Consider the following 26,953-nt stretch of genomic DNA (forward strand, 5'->3'; position numbering starts at 1 on the left):
ATGAGCTTGGAAATTCTGGCTCTGCCCAGGTTGCAAAGAGTCTGACACAACTGAAGTGACTTAGCACACATACACACCCACCCACCTCTTCCAGGTGAGACAGGAACGGTAGAATTTCAGGAGCTGATCTAGGGTTGGGAGTTGTTGGTTGGCCCAAACCTGAGATACAATTAGGCTATGACTGCCTTGAATTTTTGTAGATTCCTCCCATTTTTCTGAGTTAGGTGTCCATTTTCTGTTTGATTTTGAATGACTATACCTGGACTCTTTCACACATCTGTGAAGGGTTGAACAAGTTCAAGGTGAAATAGAGGTACAAACCCAGATGACCTTCAGAAAAGGTTTTCTTTTTCTGCTTATTTTTCTCCCCTCTGCTAAAGTCTCCCTTCTTAAAGGCTTCTTCACCCTTTCCTATCTCTGCCCTCCCCTTCATCAATTTCTGCTTCTGCAAAGCATTTGACATTAGTCATTTATATTTCATAATGAATTTCAGCCAACATGTTACTTCTCTCAGGAGTAATTTTTCCCTTAGCCTCAGATATACGTGACTGTTGAACTCACCTTGTATTGGCTTTGCCTCGGCTCCTATGTTCATTGCAGCATGATAACAGCTTCAGGGGCTCTGCTGTAGATTTTACTGTGATACAACATGGAGGAACTTTTGGTTTCAGAAGGAGTTTTAATTCACTGGTTTTCTTTGATCAAACAAAAAGTTATCCATACCAGGAAAAGGAGCATGTTTGCAGGCAAATCAGGAAGCACGCTATCCAAAGCTGAATGTTAAAGCAGAGGGAGAATGAAGAGAAGAGAGAGGAGAAGGGAGGGGAGAGGGAGGAACAAGGAAGGAAAAGGAAGAGAAATAGAGAGAGCATCATTCTCTCTTCCTGGCTGAGAACAAAGAATCCGAATGACAATGTGGACACATGGCTCCTGGAAGCGTCAGCTTGATGGTATAAACAGGTGCCGCAGAGAACCACAATGATTTTTTACAACTCTTTTCTCCTTTTCTTTGCTTTACAAATCTTTGCCTATGAAAAAGTAGCTTACCTTCTTTCTCATTTCTTACTTTTTTTTTTAAACTCAAAATTTCCTTGCTTAAAACACACATACACAAAAGAAAAACAACACACACACAGTCCATTTTAGGACTTTTCTGTGTCTTCCTGTCCTTGTTAGATTTTTTTCCCATTCTGTTCATGACCTAGTCCTTCTCTCTTTCTAACTGATTTCTTTGAAGATGTTGAAGGTCAAAGCTTATTACATTATTACCTTTAAAAAGGTACATTAAAAAAATAGAGCAAAGAATATTCTGAAAAATGAGCCAGGTGATGTACAAAACCCAGAAATTTTTTCAGTTTCTACTTACAGGGTTTAAAAGTTTGCTTTTGAACAGAGATTAAAACTAAGGAAAGAAAAGAAGAAGATCATCAAGCAAAGGGAAAGAAGTCTGAAGTATCCAAAAAGCATTATGTTTTCTTTTTTCTCTTTTTAACAGACTAAAATAATCTAAATAGCCCCTAATTAAAATGCTTAAAATGCCTAAAATGCTTAAACATGCTTTTCTTAAAAAATGGCTCCCCAGCTCCCAAGTTACAATGTCAAACCGGTGATGTTGTAGTTGCAGGGGGAATATGTAGCTTGAGGAAACACAGTATCTGAGTTACGGGTTAAAATTGAAATTATGAAATAATGGCTTTCATTCAGCCTGATAGAGTATAAGCTGTGATGGCAAAGGTCCTATTAATACAAGTCACATGTTCTAATCCATTTGTCCAGTGAATAATTTCACCTTTCTGCTGTGTGCCACTATTTTACAGGCTGAAAGAATTGGGGTTTCTTCCAGCAAATGGAGGATCCCCAGGGCTCCATCTGTCTGTCACTCTCAGACTATATTAGGGGTAACCTTTCCCTCTCCCCAGCAGTGGAATCCAACGCAGATTTTTTAAGATGCATGACTAAATTCTGTTACAGAGGGCACAAGGGTAAAAACTGTGTAACAACAATAGCCATTTGCTGCATGTTTCCTATGTGCCAAGTGCAGTACATGGTGCTTACTTCATTCTCCACTGTCTGCAAGTCAGGTAAAGCCAACATCTTTAGCGGCCCCCCCCCACCCCCCCACTTCTGATCTGTGGAAGAGAAAATTTCTTTCCTGTTTAGGCTCCAGGTTGATTTCCGCCACCCCCCCCCCCCCCCCCCCCCCCCCGTTAGCAGGGCCTTTCCAGGCTTTGGGAAAAACAGTTCTCATGATCAAGCTCACCATGGGTACCTAGGGTTGGGGACTGTCAGCTACTTTCCAGAGTTGGTCCCCAGCAAGGGTCCTCCTGCTCGGTGTCCTTTGGGCTAACAGAATCAGGCCAAGCTGGGATCATAAGCCAGTGAAACTTTTATTTTTGGATCAGAAAATGGACAGATGGGAGATTGTGCTGTATATCAGGGATCCCCAACCTTTTTTGGCCCCAGGGACTGGTTTTGAGAAAATGTTTCCTTGGCCTGGGGGTGAGGGTGGGCGGGATGGTTTCAGGATGACTCAAGCGCATTACGTTTATTATACACTTTATTTCTATTATTATTATTTCAGCTCCACTAGATCATTAGGCATTAGATCCCAGAAGTTGGGGAACCTTGCCCTTTAGCACACGATCTCCCCAACAAGCCACTAGCAGGGCTGCTTTATTGAAGTCTTAGTATGGAGGAAAGGGGGCGGAGCTTTCACGAGTCTGGCGCAGGCATGTCGCTCAGGGCTGTGGGTCACAGCGCCAGAGCAGCGACTGTGCACGAGGCCTGCTGCCGCCATCTTGAATTGCAGTGCCATTCACAGCACTCCTGCGCACGCCCTGAGCCGAGGTGTGGGCACGGCCATTTTGCACTAGGAACTGGTCTGAATGGCCAGTGTGAGGCCTCTGCACATGCCCCACTATGAGCAAATGAAACTAGTCCAAGCACAAACGAAAAAAAGGTTAGACTGTATTTTATTACCCAGATTCTAGTTTTAATTCTTGGAAATTTTTCCTGGGCTTTGCTGGTGACAGGAGGAGGGATGCTAGCTCCATCAGAGCTGAGTGGTAGAATCCTGGAAAGCAGGGGCAGGTGGCTGGCCTGAATCACGTATTTCCGCAACAATGTGGTCCACCTGCAGACAGTACTGTACAGTTTCTGTTTTATAGTATTTGAGATTTCGACCTGGAAAACAAATGGAGAACAGAACAGTTATACCGTTTTGTCATGCTGTGAGGTGACTTGTGCATGAGTGGTCCCATTCACGGTCTCATCCTGAGCCAGTTATTGACAGTTGCAGTGCCTGGAATGGTGAGAAGTGTGGGGTCTGAAGTGAGACCCTTGGATGTGGACCTCTGCTTGGCCACTTATGAAACACATGACCTTGGGCGGATCACTCAACTTCTCTGGGTCTGAGGCGCTTCCTCTACAAAATGAGGGTTAAACAAGACACATAATATATGCAAAGTGCTTAATGTAGTGCCTGGCAGTTGGTAAGCATTCGGGAAAAGTTGTTCATGATTATTATTCTGATCATCAGTCCGAGAGCTTTAAGTAGCATGTGCTACATGGACTAATGCTTCTGAATACAGATTATTAGCCTTGTTAATCATGTTGAAAATAAAAAATGTGCTGCATATTTTCTTTTTATAGATACACAGTTTGTGATGGTTTTACTGTTTGTTTGTCTTTTCTTTCTTATACATTTTAATGATCTCTTAAAGTGTCAGTTGCTCAATACTGTCCAACTCTTTGCAACCCCATGGACTATATCCAGCCATGCCCCTCTGTCCATGGAATTCTCTAAGCAAAAATACTAGAGAGGGTAGCCATTCCCTTCTCCAGGGGAATCTTCCCAACCCAGGAATTGAACCTGCATCTCCTACTTTGCAGGCAGATTCTTTATCATCTGAGCCAAATGTTAGACTAAAGTATACTTTAAATCTCTTGATTTAAGGTTGGCAGTTATATATTTTTACTTGTATACACACATACATATTACATGATAAAAACACATATATGGGGCATGATGCATAACATGGTTCTAAGTGAGATTTATTAGATTTATTTACCACATTGTTTACAAGTTTTGTGCCCAGGAAAGACATTAGTCAACTTATAATATTTTTTAAAGATATGTATTTAATCAACAAAAATAATAGACAACTTGATAAATTTTCATATTCTAATACAAATTCATCTAGGCAGTTAAAAATAGTATAAGTTGACTAATGTCTTTCCTGGGCACAAAACTGGTAAACAATGTGGTAAATAAATCTAATAAATTGCACTTAGAAGCATGTTATGTATCATGCCACATATATGTGTTTGTATCATGTGATATGTGTGTGGCTCTACAAGTAAATATATATAACTGGTGACCTTAAATCAAGAAATTTAAAGTATAATTTTGTCTAACATTTCTTAGATAAAATAAGTTGATTATCCATTTTTGGCCTCATTCACATTGCAGGAAACCTATTTACCATTTAATGTAGTTAATAAAATTACTTCTGAGGTCCTTCCGTATCTAAAGCTGTGGCTTTCTCTTGAAAATTTGCCATTTTGATATCTGAGTGATTTGAGTTATTTAATTGAGAATTCTTCATCTTTTGATGAGGCAGTTTAAACAAGATTTGTCACCATAGAGGGAAGAACTTTCTCTAAATTCTGTTCATGAGGAAGTTGGTCCCTTGGGCATGGTATTATTTTCCTTTGAGAGATCGTTTCCTGATAAAGGGAATTCAGTATTTCATAAAGATCCTCTAGTTTTGTCAAAAATTGGTTTAATAATCTGTTTCATTTCCTGTGCCAAATACTAGTGTAAGACTTTTTTTTTTTTTGGACTATCATAGTTAATTCATGAACTGCTACATGCAGCAGATCGAAAGCTATGTCAGTACGAGGTACACCTCGGGTTTTTGAAAAAATTTTGAACCTACAGAAAAATTGAAAAAGTAATATAATCCTGATAATATTTACTAGACCCAATGATTACTTTAACATTTTGCCAGTTTTGTGCCTGCACTCACACAAGCATCTATGTCTCTTGATTTGGACTTGTCTGGGTTTTTCTCTCCTGATAAGAATCAAGCTAAACGTTTTTGGCAAGAGTGCAACACAGCAGAGGGTTGCAAAGCTTTCAGAGCTAGGTGATGAGATAGGAAGGTGACAATGTCCCCTTTTATAGCAGTAATGAATGTGGGCAGAGTCATCTCTCAGATCAGGTGATGTGGGGTGACTGTTTTATATTTGGGGACGGGCTTAGAGAGTGAGTCACTTAGGGATTTGGTGAATGAGAAGGGTCAAGACAGAAAGAGGTTGGCTTTTGCCAGGTGGTACATTTAAATACTTCAATATTCTTGGGTCTAATTTGTATAAATATCATCAGCTTATGAAACTTTCCTTCTCTTCCTATATTTCCAAGGCAAAATCTATGATGCTGTCCATAACATATCCATTTACAACTTCTAGGTTGACCTTCCAAAAACTTGTTTTTCCCTTCAAGGAAATTAAAAAAAATTTTTTTTCTTTTTTATCAAGTTTGACTTAAAAGAAAAGATTTATGGATTGGGGTAAGGGCAGGGGAGGGAATCACAAGCCCCAGGTCTTGTACTTACTAAAGTCAGCTCAAAACTTTGTTTTATTTTCATTTTGAAGCCATGATTCTCTAGGGATGGAGGCAGGGGATTCTTAGAAGGAGAAGAGTTGAGAAGTTTTCCTTAAGTGGGCATCTGAAGAAACCATGCTTGCAGTCCTTCAAGATGGGATGAAACAAATAAGGAGATTGCCTGAAGTCCTGGAGTCTTCAGGAAAAGCTGTAAATAATAGATTTTTCTCTTTAAAATAAAGTTTAGAAAGTAAAAAGCAGAAAAATAAATGATAAATTTCAGAACATTTTCCAAAATTATTTACTTTTCTTTTTCTAAACTTTCTTGCCCTGGGGCTTATTACCTCTGTGGCAAGATCTCAGAAAAATTGATAAAAAAAAAATTGGTCTGACTCTATAAACAATAATGACAAACAGCTATCACATAAGTTCAGGGAGGATGGGAGGTCCTAGAACCCATGCTGAAACTCTGTCTTGAGTCCCTGGACCATACCATAGAACACAATGGCAGCTACTAGGATTTTTTTTCCCACTAGGTGGTTCTGTAGTGGGCCATTGGCAAAACTCATGTGTTAAAAATCTGGCCACCTCTGACTGTGCTCCAGGTCTTGGAATCTCCTCTCTCCTGATGGATATAGCAGAAGCAGTAGAGCAAGAGAGTGACACCAGAGTGAATTTACCAGAAAGATTGAGTTTCCTGTTTTCTTATTATCAATGGCTTCTTAAAGGTTGGGGGATAGTTTGCAGAAAAAGTGGCACATTGACTGTGAATTAATTACTGATACAATTTCCATCTGTGTCTTCCATGGACAGGTGGCTCATATGTAAGTCCTAAGAATCTTCAGCTTCAAGGTGCCCTGGTGGGGTTGGCATGTTGTGAAATGAGCTACACACCCTCTAATACCATACTTATCAGCAGCTGTGATAAAGAAACATCTGCCCCCGTGAAAAGTCAAGGGCAGAGGTCATCTGGCATTCCAAGGGAACGCTCCACAGCAGGGAGCCTTCTAATTGGCTGATATTGATTGGTAAATTGTGTCCCCACTGTGATTAATTCTAGCCGCCCCCCAAACTCCCACAGCAGGAGCGTGATAGGTCAAGATTTGGGGCCTCTAAGCATCCCTTACAAATGGAGCTCAGGTCCTTAAAGGTGCTAGTGAAAGACACAGCTTGTTAACTCTCTCCCGGCTGCTAGTGCTAACCCAGGAAGCTGGTTTCATTCAGTTTCCTTGCTCTCACTAATAACGGCTTAATGGGATGCTAATGTGAGGAACAGAAGTTATCAGATGGCTTGTATGATTCATGATGGATTTATTACCACTCTGAGTTCCCTTGATGTTCAATGCATCCTTTCCCCATCCATCCCTGTTATTGGCCTTAGCAAATGATTTCATAATTAATTAATTTTTTTTTTCCTGGAGGGGGTTAAATTATTTTTGCCTTGCTGCCTTTTCTCCATATCTAATTCCCAATGAATGATTCTTCTCTGTGTGCCTACCAAAAATGGAATATACTAACTAACATCTGTTCTCTCCATGGTCCCCTCTCTTTCCCACCTTTCCTGCCAGCTAATGCCTATTCATCTTTCTACAATAGTGGTTCTCAACTTTGACTCTTCACTGAAATTACAAGGGAGACAGAGCTTTTAAAATACTTATGCCTGAATACCTTTCCTAGAGATTCTGTTTTGATTGGTCTGGGTTACTTCCTGGGTAACAGGAGTTTGAAAAGCTCCCCAAATGATTCTAATGTGCAGTCAAGGTTGAGAACCATTGGAGCAGACTCTAAATTCATCTTAACTGCTACATGTCCCATGGTGCTTTTTCCTGTCTCCCAGTAGACATGACCTCTCATTCCTTAGAATCCATGTATTTCTTTGTGTATGTCCTTGGAACTCAGAGTGCTTTGTGTATTTCCATTGGCAGTTTACCTATTTGTGAACTTGTCTTATTGCCACTATTAGACTCTGAGCTTACTGTGGTATTGTGAGCAATGCCCAAGCTGTCTTTGTGCCCTTGTGGTGCCTTGTACCTACCTGGGACTCAGTAAATAATTATTGACCTGTGTTTTACCAATAACCACACCCTATGGGGGGCTTCCCTGTTGGTTCGGACAGTAAAGAATTCACCTGTAATGCAGGAGACCCAGGTTCGATCCTTGAGTCAGGAAGATTCCCTGGAGAAGGGAAGGCTACCTACTCCAGTATTCTTGCCTGGAGAATTTCATGGACAGAGGAGCCTGGTGAGCTACAGTCCATGGGGTCACAAAGAGTCATACATGACTGAACGACTAACAGTTTCACGTTCACACTCTATGGGAAGTTGCTCTCTAGCCCCCAATCTCAATTACATCTCAGGCACTGTGAGTGGATTCTGTTTTATGATCTTTAAGATAGATTTTGCCTGCTAGTGCATCCCTGCTGCCTTCTAGCATCCCTTCTCACCAGGGTGACTACCTGACCTGGTTTGCTGGGGACAGTCACTGTTTACACCTTTTGTCCCAGCATCATTATGTATAATACATCCTTTTGCTCTCAGAGGTATTCCAGTTTGGATGACAGATTATATGTTTCTTCTCCTCATCCCCTTTCTCTTCCAGCTCACTTTCCTTAAGTTACCCAAGAAAAGGCAAGCTTCTTTAGGGCTCAGACCTTCTTGATGTGGTAAGCTTAACTAAGCTTCAGAAAGGCTTATACTAATAATTCCATACATAAAATTCCATGTCTAATTCCATGTTTAAAAAATTATAAAACAGATGAAACACCTACAGCATTAGAAGTTAGGCTAGTTGTTTTCTCTGGAGTTTTCCAGTGTGCAGGATGGGGTACACAGGGGCACTTTGAGGATGCTGGAAATACTGTTTCTTCATCCAAGTATTGGTTACACACCTGTGGTCATTTTGTGAAAATTCATCACATTGTAACACTTAGACTTCTTTTCTCTATGTATATTCAGTTCACTTCAGTTCAGTTGCTCAGTCGTGTCCGACTCTTTGTGACCCCATGAATCGTAGCACGCCAGGCCTCCCTGTCCATCACCAACTCCCGGAGTTTACTCAAACTCATGTCCATCGAGTTGGTAATGCCATCCAGCCATCTCATCTTCTGTCGTCCCCTTCTCCTCCTGCCCCCAATCCCTCCCAGCATCAGAGTCTCTTCCAATGAGTCAAAGTTTCACATGAGGTGGCCAAAGTATTGGAGTTTCAGTTTCAGCATCAGTCCTTCCAATGAACACCCAGGACTGATCTCCTTTAGGATGGACTGGTTGGATCTCCTTGCAGTCCAAGGGACTCTGAAGAGTCTTCTCCAACACCACAGTTCAAAAGCATTAATTCTTTGGCGCTTGGCTTTCTTCACAGTTCAACTCTCATATCCATACATGACCACTGGAAAAACCATAGCCTTAACTAGACGGACTTTGTTGGCAAAGTAATGTCTCTGCTTTTTAATATGCTATCTAGGTTGGTCATAACTTTCCTTCCAAGGAGTAAGCATCTTTTAATTTCATGGCTGCAATCACCATCTGCAGTGATTTTGGAGCCCAAAAAAAATAAAGTCTGACACTGTTTCCACTGTATACCCATAAAAAGTTTTTCTAAAGGGAGGGCTAAATTATAATCAGCACAGATGCAAAAGTCAACACTTACCCTTGTCAATTAATATGATCACCCTGATTGATGAATTCTTGTTAAGCATGAGCAAAATATTGCAATGGACAGAGCATGCAAAAATCTATTGTTTATCTTCTTGGGGGCATATGTTATTATTGTTTTACTAAGAAAATGTTGCCATTGATAGCAATATATGTTGTCAATCACCAAATATGGTGCAGTCTTGTTTATTATATAATTCTTCTGGTGACTCTATGACCTAGGTGGCTGTTTTCTCGTGTTGCAGTTGAGAAAGTTGTTACAGACTGGTGAAAAAGTGGGCTGAGTTTCCATACAGGCTGAATTTATGCCTAGAAGGTTGAAAAATTAGCTGGTTTTTCAGCTGTCTCAAAGACAGAAGCAAATTAAATGTATGGCTGATGTTATTGATTGGGCAGAAATCAAGTAAGAGAGTTTAAATAAAATAAAATTAAAATACATCTAGAAAATAAATAATTTCTTGAGTTTAAAGAGAAAAGCCCAGAGACTTGGTAGCTCAATAGCAATTAAGACTGATAGTTTTGAGTTTCTGGAAAGCATTATAACAATCCAGGTCTTAGTGAGGGTTTTAGTTTCATTTTTTTTTTTCCATTTATTTTTATTAGTTGTAGGCTAATTACTTTACAATGTTGTAGTTGTTTTTGCCATACATTGCCATGAATCAGCCATGGATTTACATGTGTTCCCCATCCTGATCCCCCCTGCCACCTCCCTCCCCATCCCTTCCCTCTGGGTTTTCCCAGTGCACCAGCCCTGAGCACTTGTCTCATGCATCCAACCTGGGCTGGTGATCTGTTTCACACTTGATAATATACTTGTTTCAATGCTATTCTCTCAGATCATCCCACCCTTGCCTTCTCCCACAGAGTCCAAAATTCTGTTCTATATATCTGTGTCTCTTTTTCTGACTTGCATAAAGGGTTATCGTTACCATCTTTTTCAATTCCATATATATGCGTTAGTATACTGTATTGGTCTTTATCTTTCTGGCTTACTTCACTCTGTATAATGGGCTCCAGTTTCATCCATCTCATTAGAACTGATTCAAATGAATTCTTTTTAATGGCTGAGTAATATTCCATGGTGTATATGTACCACAGCTTCCTTATCCATTCGTCTGCTGATGGGCATCTAGGTTGCTTCCATGTCCTGGCTATTATAAACAGTGCTTCGATGAACATTGGGGTGCACATGTCTCTTTCAGATCTGGTTTCCTCAGTGTGTATGCCCAGGAGTGGGATTACTGGGTCATATGGCTGTTCTATTTCCAGTTTTTTAAGGAATCTCCACACTGTTCTCCATAGTGGCTGTACTAGTTTGCATTCCCACCAACAGTGTAAGAGGGTTCCCTTTTCTCCACACCCTCTCCAGCATTTATTGCTTGTAGACTTTTGGATAGCAGCCATTCTGACTGGCATGTAATGGTACCTCATTGTGGTTTTGATTTGAATTTCTCTGATAATGAGTGATGTTGAGCATCTTTTTTTTTTTTTTTTTTAGTGTGAGCCTGAATATGGCTTGATTTTTATTTTTCTTTTTTTCTTTTTTTTTTTTTTATTAGTTGGAGGCTAATTACTTCACAACATTTCAGTGGGTTTTGTCATACATTGATATGAATCAGCCATAGAGTTATACGTATTCCCCATCCAGATCCCCCCTCCCACCTCCCTCTCCACCCGCTCCCTCTGGGTCTTCCCAGTGCACCAGGCTGGAGCACTTGTCTCATGCATCCCACCTGGGCTGGTGATCTGTTTCACCATAGATAACATACATGCTGTTCTTTTGAAACACCCCACCCTCACCTTCTTCCACAGAGTTCAAAAGTTTGTTCTGTACTTCTGTGTCTCTTTTTCTGTTTTGCACATAGGGTTATCGTTACCATCTTTCTAAATTCCATATATATGTGTTAGTATGCTGTAATGTTCTTTGTCTTTCTGGCTTCCTTCACTCTGTATAATGGGCTCCAGTTTCATCCATCTCATTAGAACTGATTCAAATGAATTCTTTTTAACGGCTGAGTAATATTCCATGGTGTATATGTACCACAGCTTCCTTATCCATTCATCTGCTGATGGGCATCTAGGTTGCTTCCATGTCCTGGCTATTATAAACAGTGCTGCGATGAACATTGGGGTGCACATGTCTCTTTCAGATCTGGTTTCCTCAGTGTGTATGCCCAGAAGTGGGATTGCTGGGTCATATGACAGTTCTATTTCCAGTTTTTTAAGGAATCTCCACACTGTTTTCCATAGCGGCTGTACTAGTTTGCATTCCCACCAACAGTGTAAGAGGGTTCCCTTTTCTCCACACCCTCTCCAGCATTTATTGCTTGTAGACTTTTGGATAGCAGCCATCCTGACTGGCGTGTAATGGTACCTCATTGTGGTTTTGATTTGCATTTCTCTAATAATGAGTGATGTTGAGCATCTTTTCATGTGTTTGTTAGCCATCTGTAAGTCTTCTTTGGAGAAATGTCTGTTTAGTTCTTTGGCCCATTTTTGATTGGGTCATTTATTTTTCTGGAATTGAGCTGCAGGAGTTGCTTGTATATTTTTGAGATTATCTTTGTCTGTTGCTTCACTTTGCTATTATTTCTCCCATTCTGAAGGCTGTCATTTTCACCTTGTTTATAGCTTCCTTCGTTGTGCAAGCTTTTTAAGTTTCATTGTCCATTTGTTTATTTTGGTTTTTTCCATATTCTAGAAGGTGGGCTCTAGGGATCTTGCTGTGACTTTTATGTGGAGAGTGTTTTGCTATGTTTCTCTAGGAGTTTTTATAGTTTCTGGTCTTACATTTAGATCTTTAATCCATTTTGAGTTTATTTTTGTGTATGGTGTTAGAAAGTGTTCTAGTTTCATTCTTTTACAAGTGGCTGACCAGTTTTCCCAGCACCATTTGTTAAAGAGTTTGGCTTTTTTCCATTGTATATTCTTGCCTCCTTTGTCGAAGATAAGGTGTCCATAGGTTTGTGAATTTATCTCTGGGCTTTCTGTTTTGTCCCATTGATCTATATTTCTGTCTTTGTGCCAGTACCATACTGTCTTGATGACTGTGGCTTTGTAGTAGAGCCTGAAGTCAGGCAGGTTGATTCCTCCAGTTCCATTCTTCCTTCTCAAGATTGCTTTGGCTATTCGAGGTTTTTTGTATTTCCATACAAATTGTGAAATTATTTGTTCTAGTTCTGTGAAGAATACCATTGGTAGCTTGATAGGGATTGCATTGAATCTATAGATTGCTTTGGGTAGTATATTCAATTTCACAATATTGATTCTTCCAGTCCATGAACACGGTATATTTCTCCATCTATTTGTGTCCTCTTTGATTTCTTTCATCAGTGTTTTATAGTTTTCTATATATAGGTCTTTTGTTTCTTTAGATATACTCCTAAGTATTTTATTCTTTTTGTTGCAATGGTGAATGATATTGTTTCCTTAATTTCTCTTTCTGTTTTCTCTTTGTTAGTGTATAGGAATGCAAGGGATTTCTGTGTGTTTATTTTATATCCTGCAACTTTACTATATTTGTTGATTAGCTCTAGTAATTTTCTGGTAGAGTCTTTAGGGTTTTCTATGTAGAGGATCATGCCATCTGCAGACAGTGAGAGTTTTACTTCTTCTTTTCCTATCTGGATTCCTTTTATTTCTTTTTCTGCTCTGATTGCTGTGGCCAACACTTCCAACACTATGTTGAATAGTAGTGGTGAGAGTGGGCACCCTTGTCTTGTTCCTGACTTTAGGGGAAATGCTTTTAATTTTTCACCATTGAGGATAATGTTTGCTGTGGGTTTATCATATATGGCTTTTATTATATTGAGGTATGTTCCTTCTATGCCTGCTTTCTGGAGAGTTTTTATCATAAATGGATGTTGAATTTTGTCAAAGGCTTTTTGGGTTTTAGTTTCAAATTGAGAAAATCCTCTGAAGGTTCAGTGAGAACCCTGCCTGTGTTTAAGTCCTCTCCGAGCCCAGAACAGAGATTTGTCAGAATGGAAGCATCTCATAGAGTACTTAATGGCCATCTCTGTCTCCTCTTCATTCTACCCCTATAAGCATGATCAGGAAATAAATGTCTTCCCTTTTTAGATGTAGCTAATGTAGGGAAATGAAGTGAATTAGTTTCCACTATAACAGATAATAAATACACCTAGTGGTGAAATAAATAATATAATATATAATAATGGACCAAAAAATATGGCTCATAACTCACAAAGCTGTATCAAAACAAAAACTATCAAAAGTAGAAAAGTCAGAGAGCTATGTATTCGAACAAAAATAAAGCAGTGAAATCCTGGGAGCCTCATGCACTGTGCCAAAGTGAGTTTTAGCTATTCATGCTGTGTTAACTGCTGATGAAATGTCATTGAGCTTAAAATAAAATAAGTTTGTAGTCCCAGATAACACTTCACAAGATCAAATAATGTTAGGCTACTATAGCCAGTTATATGAAGAAATAACTCATAGCAATGTACCAATATGTCAGGATTTTTCACAGGAGGCAATATGAAAACTAGCTGGATGGTGTCAGGCTTGTTTAAAAGCTCATTTGCTCCCCTTAGTCACTGTCCTTTCACCTTTGCATGTCGTATATCCTGGTCTCATGTCGATGTAGTTGTCAAAGCACCAGCTTAATAGTGCTGGTCCCTCAACAGAGACATGTTAAATGTAAAGATGGCAAAGTTCCCTGCCAGAAGGGAAATGCAAAGAAGTGGAGCCAGCTGAAGTCATGAGATATCAGGTGACAATGAGACTGTGTCATTTCATAACACATTTCCCTGAGGTCCCAATGAACTTTACATGAAGTTTTTTTCTGTTTTATTATTTTGACATCCTGAGGGACAAAAGGGGTTGAAGAAAGACATTTCCATGCTACAGAAAGGAAAACTTGGCTTCAGAGGAGTAAAATGGATTTCTCTAGATCACTTTAATTTTCGGGATTTCCTGGTTTTCGTAAATAACCACAAATCTGCCTGTACCTCTCACACACATCAAAACTCCATCAATATTCTTGCATTTGGAGGAGCAGACTTAATGTCTGTGATGGAGAGGGGGTGTAGGAGGTGAATGAGAAAGTTCATAGCTTCCTGCCTACTGAAGTGACCACAACATGAGTCATCCACAAAATCCCTTCCTGGTTCAGTGCAACAACTGTTTGTTTAATTAAACTCAACCTGTAGGCACTTCTCTTCCACTCCTGATATTGCCCATCTATAAGATCCAGTGAATGCTCCCAAGTCATTGGAGTCCAACAAGAAGACTACACACTTTCTCTGAACAGTTATTTCCTGGAGAGTTTCATCTTTACTTTGGGAACTTCTACATCTTTGTGATAGTGGGAAATTCATCTGCAGTTAGATAGGGGTTGCCGGTCCTAGAAAACAGGACAGAGTAGAAGCATTGCAGCTCCCTACTTCTGAGTGGGCTCAGTGAGGAGACATCTCAGATGTTGGTTCAGCCTCATGTCTCTGTTTTTTTTTCTTTTGCCAAGGTTTCTATAATTTGATTTTTAATATTGAAATCTTCAGACAACCAGATTTTTTTTTTTTTTAATCTTTGGCAGGGATATATGGTGAGTCTAAATCTTTTTCTCTCTAAATTTCAGTATCACTTAAAAAATATCCATTCTCCATTGCTTTGTGAGAAAAATATAGTAAAAGGAAGCCTGCTTTGGGAGGTCAAAAAATCTGGGCTCAAGTCCCCATTCATCTTCTCTTTATTATGTTGGGCAAGTCATTTAATTTCTGAGTATCAATTGCTTCATAAAGAAAATAAGCATAATGATAATTCTTGTTTCACTGTATGATTTTGAAGCATAAATGGTAATGCAGGTAGAAAGCTTTGTAAACTATAGAGCCATCTATAAAAGTGACACTAAGTGTAACAGAATCTGTCCCCAGGGTGTTTGGTCTTTTCCTTTGGTTTACATTTTTACATTTATATCAAAACTCACAGTTATAATTGCTGATTCTCCACATCTATATTCTGATATCTGACAAGACTGATCCCTAAGAATACATTTTGCTAATTATTCCTGTTTAGAATTTTGGTCCCTTGTTATAAGATAAGCACCAAGCTTAACAGTTAGTCCACACTAATTCTAATGACTACCCAGAAAGGTCCTGTTGTATTTTTGGATAGAATTATTTTAATAAGTTTGAGAAGCCATGATGCCTTTATGTTAAAATTTTCCATTTAATATAAATGTAACTCTTCCTATTAATTATTCAAATTGTATCTCTCAATCAAAGTTTTAACAGTTTTAATACATTTCACATTGAGTTGGTATGTCTTTTATTTGTTGCTCTTTGAATAGCTTTTCTTTTCCATTTTATGGTATATTTGGTTATTGTCAGTTGGAGTATTATTGCTTTTTAGGTATTTATCCTATTCCAAGTCACTTTATAAGTCTTTATTAATGAAGAAAGCTTTTAGTTAATTCATTTGGCTTTTTCAGATATATGCTTATGTGATTTTTGAGTACTTTATTTAGTATCTTAGTTCACAAAATGGATTCTTTTTGTTTCAAGACTTACTGCCTTAGCCAGAGAATATAAGGTGATAAAAATATTGAAGGACATCTTTATGTTTATTTCTGATTTTGAATATTTCCAGTGTTTACTCATTAAATATATGCTTTATTTATTTTAAGCCAAGAGAACCTTTATCACATTTAAAGGTCATCCTAATTCTATTTAAATGTTTACTTCATTATTAGGAAAAGGTATTGATTTTATCAAATGTGGTGTCTATGAAATTATCACATAGGTTAATTATTGTTGAATCAGTGAATACTCAGTGGATTCTTTTTTCCTTGGAAATCAATCTCTGTTATCAGCTGACTGGCTCTGCTAACAATGACAAATGTGTAAATGGTGTCTTGATGAGTTTGAACATACCAGGGCCAAACTCAATACACAAGAAAGTGGGCCAATGTGGAAGCAAGGGTTGTGGGAGAGAACCCCCCTGAATCTGTCTCTTTGGGCACATTCTCTAAAGTTGGTAGCTTTGAACAGTTGTCTAAGATAATGGCAGTTGACATCAGAGTTGTTAACACTATGAAAAAACCACATTAGAGGAGGCATTATGGAATACAGTAAAGGAGTTGAGGACATGCCGCCTCAATATGTGATGCTTCAGTGTATTAATTACTTTGTTTTAAATGTGCTTGAAAAACAGCAGATGTAAGGATAGCACTCGGATGTTCCTTTTTCTTCCTAAAGGCAAGAAATAATGAAAGGTGCCCTCCCTGTGCCAGGAGAAAGAAACATTCTTATCATTGGAAATGGGGAATCGAGGCTGAGAAAAATCTGTACAAACAAAAAACTTGTTCCACAGCTTGTCCTCCTTTGGCCACCCCTTTTGTTTTAGGTACTTTTCCAAAACTGCTACTCTTTGTTCCACCCAGTAGAGAAGCACTTTGGTCTAGTCACTTCTTTCGCTCTTCATTTTTCATTTTTCTTATGGGGACCCTCATTTATATGTAAATAAAATGTGTCTACTTTTCTCCTGTTAATCTGTTTTTCAGTCCCAGCTGGAGGCTGCAGGAAGGTAGAGGAAATTTTACTTTCCCTACAATGGGAATGGAAATCAGTGGCCTGCTCATGACATGTGCAGCTGGAAGGTTGTCCAAGATGGTGCCTTTCGTGTCTGCGCCTCTCTCTCCAGCCAAAGGTTCAGGCCCTGCTCCCTCGATTGCACCCCCCCGGCCCCGCACCTCACTGGCTCATACTCAGCAAGCTCTGGCCTCCGGGTTTAAGACTGAGAGTAGAATTTCAATGCCATGAGTCTTACATTTTTAAATGCCAAGCTTAAAAATAGCCTCCAAAATGTAGACAAATGAACTGCTAGCATCACTGTCTATACCAGGTTCTTGCTGGCACTCTGGCCGCTTGTATGACCTTTCAGCATAGCATTTGAAAAATATGAGCAGTGCTTTCCTCTTCCCCTGGCAGCTCAGAATAGCTCTGTTTCCTTTCCTATAAACAAGTCGTATCTCTGGGAATTTCTAAAGCCGAATATTGTCTGCTCAGAAGCTGTGACTCACGCTCTTTCCTGGCAGTCCTGACAAATTCATGAATGCCTCTTGAGGAAAGAATCCCAGACAAAGAGTGGTCACAGAAAAGCCTCAGATTCCTGCATGTCAAACCCAGGAAGCTGAGAGACAAAAGAAAATACCAGCAAGAATCGCTAGTCACAGCATCCCCCTCTACTTGGCTCAGCTCACGTTCATGACTGTTGGAGCAGGGAGGGGAAACCCGCCTGGAAACTTGTCCTGTCTGTCTTTAGGTCATCATCTAGCCAGCCCCTCTGTTTGGGAATTTACCTAGCTCAACTTCCTCCTGATTCTGGATATACAAGTTCTCTGAGGGGGACTCCCCAGGGAAATTACCAGGAGGTCATACACAGTGGCTGGTGGGGCTTCCTAACTGCTTTTATCAGGAACTCTGTGCCCCACCAAGTCTCCTTTCTGCAATTCTTGTCCCAGTACTTTCTCCCCTCCTCCACTCCTGGTCCTGTCTCTCTATTTTTTTTTTTGTCCCTCTTTAGTGTCACGTCGTTTTCCTCATACTCACTAATTTGTCAAGAAACAAAGGAAAAAATATTTATCCTACCTCTCCCATCTCAGCAGCATAAAAATCTGTGTGTGTGTGTGTGTGTGTGTGTGTGATACATATGTAAACAATAACGCAAAGACCTTGGTTGAAAAGTCTGCATGAATAAAATTGAAAAAGCTCTGGCTTCATACTAGTGAAGGGACAAAGGATTGATCTGCTTATGGCTCTGCAAATACCCTGTGGTGGAAGATTTAATCCCAGCTGGCCCACAGCACAGTCTGAAATCAGACTCACTATATCCAGAACCCAGAAAGTCTGAAATATCCATAACTATGTGATGTGTGAGATAATAGCACTTACCATATATACAAGGTGACATAGGTGTCCGACATGGTGGTAAATACTTCACATGCATTTTCTCAATTGCCAAACCTAAACAGCTATTAGTATTTTACAGTAAGGAAGCAGTACTGGAGAAATTTAGTCATTCAAGATTCTTAAAAAAGTCATGACAAGACTGGAACTTAGCCATATATCTATTTGGAAACCAGAGTCTGGTTCTTAGTCAATGTGCCATAGAGGTACCCTGAGATATGAATATGGGATGGGAAAGGAGAGAGAGAGAGGATGAAAAAGAAGACAAGCATGACTGGGCGCATGATACTGTGATTTATAATAAGAAATAGATACTCTTCATCCCAGTTTCTTGCACACAACTCTTAAAACCCTCAGAATTTTTAATCAATGAGAATGATAAAGGTGCCTTTTGTTATATTAGTGAGGTGACTTTTCAACCACACCTAAGGATGGGGGCTGGTTGCCAGTGGAACCAACTGTGTGATTAGAGGGTGGAACTTTCAGTTTCCCCACCTCCTACTCCCCACCTCCACAGAGATGGAGTGGGACTAGAGATTGAGTTCAATCAACAGTGGTTAATGATTTAATCAATCATGTCCATGTAGTGAGGGGTAGTGGGGGTTCAGAGAGCTTCCAGGTTGGTGAATGCAATAGGGGGTTCAGCAAGAGTGTGGCTGGGAGACGGCATGGAGGCTCTCTGCACCCTTTCCTCTTACCTTGCCCCTCTGAATCTCTTCTATCTGGCTGTTCCTGTCCGTTCTGTCATATCTTTTTATAGTAAACTGATAATCTAAGTAAATAAAATGTTCCTCTGAGTTCTGTGAGCAACTCTACCAAATTTGTCAAACCCAAGGAGTGGGTTATTGGAGTCTCCAGTCTAGAGCATGTCAGTCAGAAGCACAGATGACAACTTGGACTTAAAATTGGTGTCTGAAGTTCAGGGTGGGGAGCAGACTTGTAGGTCTGAGCTGTTAACCTGTGAGATGTGATACTATCTCCCAGTACATAGGGATAGCATTGAGCTGAACTGTAGGATGCTCAACTGGTGTCAGAGAATTACTGAACAGTGTGGGAAAAACCTACACACAATGGAATTGGTGACCAGAATTATAGTGACTATTGCACTAATATGATTTACTAATTTCATTTTTTCCTCAGCTCTTTAGTGTGAACCACTTATCCAAGTTTGCCTGGGACCTTCCCAATTTTAACTCTGGAACTCTGGCATCCTAGGAACTCTCTCTGTCTTGGACAAACCCAAACAATTAGTGAACCCATTGGTTGCCATCTAGAAAATTTCTGCTGCAGACCACATGGATTATTAGAAGACAAAAGCAACCCATTTGTGACCTGAAAGAACCGAGTTATTGGGGGATAACATTGTAATCCATGTCACAAGGAGTACTGTGCATATCCTGTCTCTATACCTCTCACAGAGACTACATAATTTGGGGCATATAACAAGCATGGAATAGTTGTTGACTTGATACATAAACAGCACGGTAGTTTATGTGTCAACAATTTGTGGGATGGACACAGCTGCAAATAATATGATTTTGTTAGGGGAAGCACACTGATTGAAACCGCACACCCTGGCCAGGCACCATAGTAACCATTTGCATGAGTTGTTCTATGACAGGAGATCCTGATAAGGAATATGGAACTAATAACCCACCACCAACCGGAAGAGTTCGGGAAAGGTCAAAAGGAGACACGGCGTGTCCGTCCACTTCCCAGAATCCCTCTTGCTAGCATCCATCTTGGCTGAGCGATGCGTGCACCACCAGGAAAGATTCTGAGTTAGAATGATTGGCCAAAGACCACCCGGAAACTAATCCCATCACCATAAAACCCAAGACTGCGAGCCATGCGGCAGAGCAGTTCTCCTGGTTTCCCTTACTCTCCTGCTCTCCACCCAGGTGCCCTTTCCCAATAAAATCTCTTGCTTTGTCAGCAGATGTGTCACCCTGGACAATTCATTTCTGAGTGTTAGACAAGAGCCCAGTTTCAGGCCCTGGAAGGGGTCCCCCTTCCTGCAACAATTTTAGGTAAAACCAAATTCATGAGCAGTGAAATTTTAAATATAAAATCTTTGTTTTCTATATAAATGGGCAAGTTTTTTGAACAATACTAAATCATATATCTTGACTATTTTTTTGTGTGTCTGAAACCACCAGTATTCACTTTTTATAATAATGGTGCTCCTGAAAGATACTATGAAAAAATATTTTTTTTTGTAAATCATAGTTTTAGTGCCTTAGGCTTCCCTGGTGGCTCAAATGGTAAAGAATCTGCCTGCCAATGCAGGAGACCCAGGTTCTATCCCTGGGTAGGGAAGATGCCCTGGAGGAAGAAATGGCAACCTATTCCAGTATTCTTGCCTGGAAAAGCCCAAGGACCCTGGCAGGCTATAGTCCATGGCGTTGCAAAGAGTTGGATATGACTGAGTGAGTAACATAGTGCATTAGGGAGGCTCTTTGAGAGAATCAATATAGCCCCTCATCTGACTGGTTTTGTAAATGTCAGTTTTAGATATATAGTTATTGTACTAATTGAAAGTAGATAATACCTACGCTAAAACACTTGGGAAAAAATAAACTTCAAGAGTAATATTAAACTTGCAGATCTGGTTCTACGCAGATATGGGTTTAATCTTCAACAAGACAGTTTTCCATTTCTCTGGAGATAGAATTAACTTCCTTTTCTCCTGTGGCTCTCTGTGACCCCGATCTAAAAAAATCCCTTTTCTGACACTTGCTTCCTCTTACCTTGCAAAATTTTCTCAGCACCTTGTCCTTCTGATATGATGTGTCTGGGTCTTGTCTTGTACAACTTTCTAAGAACACCAGAGAGAGGCAACAGATCACAGTCGTGAGGAGTACTGAAAGGAGATTGACCACTTTGGGGGTAACCAAAGCCGTATCACTTACAAGCAAACCCCAAATTGTGGTCAACTTGTAGTTCAGTTCAGCTCAACTCAGCTCTCTCTTCAGTTACTCAATAGGACCTTTGTTCTTCCAATCTGGAAGACCTCAGACACCCTCCATAATCGAAGAAACATGGTTTCCAAGGGCATCAATTAAAATGAAAAATCTAGGATAACCCCTGTCCTCCTCCCACTTTCTCAAAAGCAAAAGAGAGATCTGGGGACCTCTTGGGTACTGTAGCTGCTGCCTAGGGTGTGAGCACCCACTGGTCTCTCTTGTGGATCCTTACTTGGTTTCCCCCTCCCAAATGTTCTTATTGTTGTTTTCAAGTCCTAGATTGGGCTTGACCTAGGCTGGGGGAAGTTATCTTTCTTTTTCACTTCTTCTTCAGGTGAAAAACGAGGCTGACATAGTTATGGATTTTTGTTACTTGTTCAATAAATGGCACCCTGGGACGCAATGCTAGGAAAATGACACTTTTAGGAATAATGTCTCCAAAGGTGGTGACTGGGCAGAATTAGCCACTGTGGTGAGAAATATTCCACAGTACGCATTTCCAGGAGACTGGAGGTGGTCAGAAATGCTCCTCTTGATTCTGTCTGCAGCAGTGTATACATGTCAGTAAAATGCCTCTCGGACATTTACAGGACTTCAGGACTAGACGAGGAAAAAAATGGTTTTCCTCTCCACTCTTTATGCTAGTTTGTCATTTCAAATGGAAGCGGCAGGGCTGAAACATGCCAGAGAGCTTGTCATACTTCCTCCAGAATCTGAAATACTTTTCTGAAGAATGATTCCCTCCACTTTTTAAAAAAAATTAATTAATTTGTTTATTTTTGGCTGTGCTGGGTCTTTGTTGCTTCACGGGCTTTTCTCTAGTTGCTGCAAGCCAGACTTTACTCTTCGTTGTGGTGTGTGGGTTTCTCCTTGAAGTGACTTCTCTTGTTGCAGAACAGGGGCATTAGATCAAAGGCTTAGCAATTGTAGCGCATGGGCTTAGCTGCCCCTTGGCATGTGGGATATTCCCAGAGCAGGGATTGAACCCATGTCTCTGCATTGGCAGGTGGATTCTTATCCACTGTACCACCAGGGAAGTGTTCCCTCCACTCTTTTTAATGACACTCTATTTCTCTTGAGAGACAGAAAATAATGACTTTGTTTCACAGGGTGTTGGGCTTCCATTGTGACTCAGCTGGTAAAGAATCCGCCTGCAGTGCGGGAGACCTGGGTTCAATCCCTGGGTTGGGAAGATCCCCTGGAGAAGGGAAAGGCTACCCACTCCAGTATTCTGGCCTGGAGAATTCCATGGACTCTATAGTCCATGGGGTCGCAAAGAGTCAGACACAACTGAGCAACTTGCACTTTCAATGGAGAAAGTAGGAGTCGTAGTTATATAATTTCCTCATATTTTAGAGATGGGGAAACTAAGGCCCAGGGAAATAAAGGAAGTCATCCTTCATCTCACAGTGAGTTTGCATGTTATCAATCAGGCCAAATCTCAGTTTCCCCTTCCGGTGCCCAGAAATAATTCCCTGGGAATAATCTCAAGAGAATGTGTTTCAAAACTTGGAAGCCAGTGCCTCAGCCCCTCCTTTTTCCTTTTTCTCATTCCTCACCTGCTCTTTGTTCAGTAATGGGCCTGCTGTAGCCAGTTCACCAGGTGGCCCATGGGCTCCTTAGAGAGCATTAGTCTTGGGCTCTCGCCTCAAGGGCCCTGATTCATTTCTAGCCATGATTGCATCATTGTGCATGTGTGTCTCTGTGTGAGAGATGTGGGTGTTTCTCCAGTCATATGAAAGAGTTTGCCACAGCTATCCACCCTCCCCTCCCGACTCTGCCTTCTATCACACTCCATCAGCTATGGCTAAATAATAAAATCAAGAAGGAGGCAGCCAAGGCGGACTTCATACAGACGAGAGGTCTGGTCCTCTTAAAGATTATACATGCTGCCATAGGAAACATTAAGAATTAAAACCATGATTATATTGGGTGTTTGCTTTGCGATCCTTACTAGCATTTTGAGTCAGTGAATAAAGTGAGGTTGCTGTTTTAATTGACTCCTTGCAAAAGTGGTTGGGCAGGGTACTCAGGCTTTTTGGGGAAGTGTACGGACATCTCAAGATAAAAGGTTTTATATGAGGGAAAGGTTATTGCTATTATTTTGAACTTTCAGAGTGATTTCCTTTTTGCATATTTATGATATTAATATAACTTTAATAGAAGGCTTAATGTGCAAGTTGCTAAGCACATTGCCCAATGGAAAAAATTAATGATACAACTATTGCAATGATAAAGCAGTTTTCAACTACACTTAATTATCTCTCTTTCTTTAAGTGCAATCGAAAGACTTGATGAAATCTTAAAAGTATGCTGGAAAAGCTTCCAGAATGAAATAGTTTAATTTTAAGATTTATGTTTTAAGTAAAGACCAGGTAATATTCTCTCTGTTTAAAAAACAAATAAAGGTGAGATTTAAAAGTTTTATAATTGTGTGATATGTATTACTATCAGAGAAATCGGATGTTAAAATGGACAAGATGGAAAACTGAAGTGGATATATTCTTAAAAGTGGTGTGAAAGAGGCAGGGAGTATGGGAGTCCTTAGTGAAATAAATCTGACGTTGACCTAAACCTATTTTAGCACTCGGCTTTGGTGTAGACTATGCACAAATTGAGTAAGGAAAGTTTGGGCACCATTTGTTCTTTACTAGTTGAAACTGTGGCTTTGGGCTTGTAGATCATGTTTTATTAATTCTTAAGAAACTGGATATGGTGTCTGTGGATGGAAGTTTTATTGCAAAAACTGTTTACTCTTATGTGAGTCTGTTTCATACAACCATGTGCGTTGGTTCAGCTACATATTTACAACCTCTAGCTTTTGCTGGGTCCTCATTGCAGCCATAATCCTATGCTTCCTTTCCTGTTCATTCTGAACTGCCTGGCTCATGACATAACCTCCTGAAAGTGAAAGTGCTAGTCACCCAGTCATGTTCAACTCTTTGCAACCCCATGGACTGTGGCCAGACAAGCTCCTCTGTCCATGGAATTCTCCAGGCAAGAATACTGGAATGGGTAGCCATTCCTTTTTCAGGGGATCTTCCTGACCCAGGAACCAAACCTGGGTCTCCTGCATTGCAGGCAGATTTTTTTATCATCTGAGTCACCAGGGAAGCCCATAACCTCCTAATTCACAGAATACACATATCCTAACCAGCAAGAACTCTTTCAACTTCTTGTTTCTCTCATATATAAGCAGTGACAGCCACACCCCTCCTTCTCTCCAGAGTCCTCCTTTGTTCAGACCTAGCCCCTCTGTGTGAGCTCTGGGTTGCAGACACTTCCACTCCCATCTCTTCAGGGGACTCAGTTCAGGGTGCTTTACTTGGTGCTTTCAGTCACTCTTTTTCTATTGGTTTCTGTCCTCAGCACATAAATACACTCAATTTTTCCCCATCTTCAAAAATATATATACAACTTTCCCTTGACTGAGAGTGTCCTAGCTACTGTAAGACTCCTTTCCATATATAGTCATAAGAGTAGCTTATTACTTCTACTTCCTTATGTTTCATTTATAACTTAATTTAGCTCAACCTTACCTCCATCCCTATCACTAACCATGAAATACTTTCACCCAGATCATTTAGCATCTTCTAAATTCCAAAGCCAATAGACTTTTTGTTAGGCCTCTGATTATTTGGCATTCTGGGTGTTCGCTTAGAGAAAAATCTTCCATGCGATCTCCTTCTCATATTCCACATCTGATCCAACAGCAAATTCTGTCAGCTCTACTTTCAAAATCCATCCAGAATTCAACTACTTCTCAACATCCCACTGCCACCTGGTCCAAGTTAGGATCACTTCTTGCCTGGATTATTGCAATGGTTTCTTAACTGGTCTCCCAGCTCCTGCTCTCACCCTCCCATACCCTGTTATCATCCTGTAGCCAAAGAGTTTCATGCTTAAATTCAGTTCAGTTCAGTTCAGTCGCTCAGTCGTGTCTGACTCTTTGCAACCCCATGAACTGCAGCACGCCAGGCCTCCCTGTCCATCACCAACTCCTGCAGTTTAACCAAACTCATGTCCTTTGAGTCAGTGATGCCATCCAACCATCTCATCCTCTGTCATCCCCTTCTCCTCCTGCCCCCAATCCCTCCCAGCATCAGGGTCTTTTCCAATGAGTCAGCTCTTCACATGAGGTGGTCAAAGTATTGGAGTTTCAGCTTCAACATCAGTCCTTCCAATAAACACCCAGGACTTATCTCCTTTAGGATGGACTGGTTGGATCTCCTTGCAGTCCAAGGGACTCTCAAGAGTCTTCTCCAACACCACAGTTCAAAAGCATTAATTATTCAGTGCTCAGCTTTCTTTATAGTCCAACTCTCACATCCATACATGAGTACAACAAAAGTGCAATATGATAAAAAGTGAATGGGGATAGAGTCAAAGAGGTATATAAACTGAGCACTTGAGCGAAACCTGAACAGTAAGTGGAATCTCCCAGCAGAATATAAGTGGAGAGAGTTATCCAAGGAGTAATAGCAAGTATGAAAGTCCTGAGGCAGGAACAATATTGTCCTATCCATGGAACAGAGACCAATGCAGCTGAAGCTCCATGAGACAGGAATAAACAAGGTTAGTATAAGGCAGGCGGGCAGAGGTACGAAGAGACCAGATCACTTAAGCCAGGGGTCGGCAAACTGTGGTCTATAAGACAAATGTAGTCAGAGAACTGTGCTTTTTTTCTTTTTAATTATACATTAAAAAATGTTGAGATACTTAGAGATTCACATGAAGCTTTAAGAAACAACGCTCAAATGGTAAAGAATCTGCCTGCAATGTGGGAGACCAGGGTTCCATCCCTGGGTGGGGAAGATCCCCTGGAGAAGGGAATGGCAATCCACTCCAGCATGCCTGCCTGGAGAATCCCCATGGACAGAGGAGCCTGGCGGGCCACAGTCAATGCTTAAATTAGGTAATGCTATTTCTCTCCTCAACCCTCTCCAATGACTGTCATCTCACTCTGAGTAACAGTTAAAGTTCTCAATAGAAGTCACAGGCCCTACAGGATCCTCCCCTTATTCCTATCTGTTTTTAGCTCTGAGACTTTCTTTTGCCTCTCCCAGGCCAGGACTAGCATAAAGATCACAAAAATTGTCTGGGGTGCAAAATTGAAGAAGGTTCCCTTTCTCCATCTTGTATGTCATTCTTGAAATGATTATTGACAACTATCGACAACTTCTTAAAACCCCCTTTCTTAAAACTCTTCTTTTCTTGCTTATGTTGCCTGGTTTACCTTCAGTTTCTTTGACTTTCTCCTTAATTTCATCCCCACTCCCATCTAAGCAGCATGGTGTAACCATGGAATGGTCAGGTTTTTGCTGTGCAGATATGGAGCTAGAGTGCTTGAGTTCAGTTTCTAGAACCATGTGACCCTAGACAATTATTTAAACACTCTAAGGTTCGAATTCCTCATTTGGAAAATTGAAATAATAATGTTTACTCTGTAGTGTTGTTGTCTGATTAAATAAGTCGTATAGGCATTTAGCATGATGCCTGGCATACAGCAAGTGCTCAATATTCATTATTATAATGATAGCAACTAACATTATTACTCCTGTGTGCACACACTTAAAGCCCACTGTCCTCTCTAGTAAACTAATTGAGTTTTCAGAACAACTGCAAAAACAATTCCTGATATAAATTAAGTGATTTTGTCTTTAAAGGCAAAGGAGAGGAACGGCATAGTTCACATTCCTTTTCTTACAGGAGAAATGTTAAGGGTCACACTTTTGCCAAGAAATCTGAAGACCAAAGTTAATTAAAACATTATTCCTAGAAAGAAAGAGGAACATGACATTCACA

At 40.4% G+C, this 26,953-nt stretch overlaps 2 long non-coding RNA genes across 2 annotated transcripts in view; one reads left to right on the top strand and one right to left on the bottom strand.

Annotated features, from left to right (window-relative positions):
- Positions 1-26,953, top strand: part of LOC122426408 — a 107,808-nt gene that overhangs the window by 58,882 nt on the left and 21,973 nt on the right. The gene's annotated exons all lie outside the window — the stretch shown is intronic.
- LOC122426407 overlaps positions 2,504-26,953 on the bottom strand; it is a 37,100-nt gene continuing 12,650 nt past the window's right edge. Inside the window, exons 2-3 of the long non-coding RNA XR_006265156.1 lie at positions 5,619-5,816; positions 2,504-3,183 (exon numbers count right to left, since the gene is read on the bottom strand). This is a non-coding gene — a long non-coding RNA (uncharacterized LOC122426407). The remainder of the gene's footprint in view (positions 3,184-5,618; positions 5,817-26,953) is intronic.

Source organism: Cervus canadensis, chromosome 24 (assembly GCF_019320065.1).
Source record: "Cervus canadensis isolate Bull #8, Minnesota chromosome 24, ASM1932006v1, whole genome shotgun sequence".
Lineage (NCBI taxonomy): Eukaryota > Metazoa > Chordata > Mammalia > Artiodactyla > Cervidae > Cervus > Cervus canadensis.